Below are 3,461 nucleotides of genomic sequence, written 5' to 3' on the forward strand. Positions count from 1 at the left end.
TCTCATGAGAGGCTAGAGGAAGCCCATGAGAAGCTTGCAAGGCTCATAAAAATCTTGAAAAAGCTCATTCCTCTCTACTTAATGAGCAAAATGAGAAAGAGCATGTTGTAACATGTGACAAAGGCTTAACATGTGACATAATTGATGAATCTTTCTATAAGCCTATTGTTGTTGCTCCCACTAACCCTTCATGTAGCTCATCATCCACTTCCACTTCACCTATGAGTGATGGTTTCACTTGTAATGCCTCACTTATGGTTGAAAATGAGACCTTAAAGAAGGAGGTCAATGAGCTCACTCGCGCATTAGGCAATTCCTATGGTGGTGACGCCTGCTTGCTAAAGTGCTTAGGTAGCTAAAGGTTTTCTCTCAATAAAGAGGGATTGGGCTATACCTCCAAGAAAGGCAAGGCGGCCTTTGCAACTCACAAGACTAGTTTTATGAAGGACAATGGTCGGTTTAGCAATAGATGCAAGCAAGTTGGGCATGTAGAGAAATATTGCAAGAACAAGAATAAGCAACCAAATGTATCCTTAAATAAGTTTAATTCTTGTTATTTGCTTACCAAGGGCGTTAATGGGGTGCATGCTAAGTTTCTTGGTACTCCCATTGTGGGATCAAAGAAGAAAGCCATTTGGGTGCCAAAGAGCTTAGTCACTAACCTTCAAGGACCCAAGCAAGTTTGTGCACCTAAAAAGAATTGATCTTCTTTTGTAGGTCAATTACAAAGCCAGAGGAAGGCATTGAGTTCTTGATAGTGGGTGCACTAAACACATGATCAGTGATTTAAGAATGTTCAACTCAATCAACACCAATGGCAATGATGGTTACGATAGTATCACATTTGGTGACAATGGCAAAGGCAAGGACAAAGGGATTGGTAAGATTGCAATATCCAAAGACTTGAGCATATCCAATGTGTTGCTGGTAGAGAGCTTGAACTTGAATTTGCTATATGTGGCTCAATTGTGTGATCTTGGATTCAAATGCATATTTGGAGTAGATGATGTAGAGATCATAAGTGTAGATGGATCTAATTTGATCTTCAAAGGCTTTAGATATGAGAATCTATACTTGATTGATTTCAATGCTAGTGAAGCTCAATTGTCAACATGCTTGTTCACTAAGTCTAGTATGGGTTGGTTATGGCATAGAAGGCTTGGTCATGTTGGAATGAAACAATTGAATAGAATTTTTAAGCATGATCTAGTTAGAGGCATGAAAGATGTGGTATTTGAGAAGGACACACTTTGTAGTTCTTGTCAATCTAGCAAACAAGTTGGAAACACCCATCCTAAGAAAAGCATAATGAGCACTAGCAAGGCATTTGAGTTATTGCACATGGACTTGTTTGGGTCAACACAATACACTAGCATCGGTGGAAACAAATATGGCTTTGTGATAGTGGATGACTTCACTAGATACACTTGGGCATTCTTTCTAGTGGACAAGAGTGATGTGTTTGCAACATTCAAATCATTTGTCAATGGCATACACAATGAGTTTGAAACAACCATCAAGAGAGTTAGAAGTGATAATGGTAGTGAGTTCATGAACACACTAGAATTGATGAGTTATGTGATGATTTTAGAATTAGACATCAATTCTCGGCCAAGTACACTCCACAATTAAATGGCATTGTTGAGAGGAAGAATAGAACACTTATTGACATGGCAAGGTCTATGCTTAGTGAGTACAATGTGAGTCAATCCTTTTGGGCCAAAGTAATCAACATAGCTTGCTATTGTAGCAACCACCTCTATTGTCACCCATTGAAAGAGAAGACACCTTTTGAGCTCTTGAATGGTAGAAAGCCCAATATTGCATATTTTCGGGTGTTTGGTTGCAAATGCTACATATTGAGGAAAGGCAATAGATTGAGCAAGTTTGACAAGAAGTGTGATGAGGGATTCTTGCTTGGTTACTCCACTACAAGCAAAGCATATAGAGTTTGGAATTTGACAAGTGGTACTATTGCAAAAGTTCATGATATGGAATTTGATGAAACCAAGGGTTCCCAAGATGAGAATGAGAATCTTTAAGATGTTAGAGGCATTCAACTTTCAAAAGCCATGAAAAACATGGATGTTGGTGAATTGAGGCCTAGGCAAATAAATGATGATGAATATGATCAAGTGCAAGTGCTCTCTAATTCAAATGTGCACGATGATACAAATCAAGCAAGTTCAAGTGGCTCTCATGACAATGAAGAAGATCAAGTGGCTAGTAAATCATCTCAACCTAATGATCAAGCAAATGCAAGCAACAATGTTCCAATACTCCAACCAACCAACATTGCAAGAGAACACCCATTAGACACTATAATCGAAGATATCTCTAGTGGTGCACAAACAAGATCAAGATTGGCATCATTTTATGAATACCTCTGTGTCATCCATTGAACCAAAGAAGATAGAAGAAGCATTGAAGGATGTTGATTGGGTGAATGCTATGCATGAAAAATTGAACAACTTCATAAGAAATCAAGTATGGAAGTTAGTTGAAAGACCAAAGAACCATAATGTGATTGGAACTAAATGGGTCTATAGAAACAAGCAAGATCAAGATGTGATAGTATTAAGGAACAAAGCAAGATTGGTAGCACAAGGTTACACTCAAGTTGAAGGTCTCAACTTTGTAGAAACATATGCCCTAGTTGCTAGATTGGAAGCAATTAGAATCTTGGTAGCCTATTGTAAGGAAAATGGACCCTTAGGCCCATTTACTTTGGATTTTGGTGTTTGATGACCGACACAACCAAATTGGATTAATGAATTTGCAAGTGATTGTTTTGTAGTTCAATAGGGTGCAAGACATGACTTGGACGAAGGTGACATGATGATCCCACGATCAACACCATAAGCAAAACCCTATAAGTACAAGAGAAGACCCAAGATATCAAGCAAAGTCCAAGCAGAAGATAGGGACCAAGCCAGACGCAAGATCATGAAGAAACGAGCTTCACAGAGGTGACTAGACATGGCGCTTATAGCGATCGGACATGTCCAATCAGTTGCTCAGCAATAACAGGCATCAGTAGCAGTGACTGGACGCTGAGGACTAAAAGTGACCGGACACAACGATGACATTGTTCACTATCACGATAATAGTTTAGCACTGATCAGACGCTGGTGGCAAATTGACTAGACATAAGAACTACAACGTCCGATCAAGTCTAGAGATGTTCTAGAGCGGCGTAGTTGTGACCGGACACATCCAGTGGCATGTGACCAGACACCATCAGCGTCCGATTAGTTGATCACGACAAAGATCAAATGACCATTGTGAGTGACCAGACACGTCCGGTCAGGACAAAAGCAGCATTCGGTCGGTAGCAGAAAGCTGGGTTTTGTCCCCAATAGCTACTTTCTCCTTGGGGCTTATAAATAGACCTCTCAACCGGCCATTTGAGTAGTGTGGAGCTAAGAAAACATACCAAGAGTGTTGATACACCATTTTAG

Source organism: Miscanthus floridulus, chromosome 5 (assembly GCF_019320115.1).
Source record: "Miscanthus floridulus cultivar M001 chromosome 5, ASM1932011v1, whole genome shotgun sequence".
Classification (NCBI taxonomy): Eukaryota; Viridiplantae; Streptophyta; class Magnoliopsida; order Poales; family Poaceae; genus Miscanthus; species Miscanthus floridulus.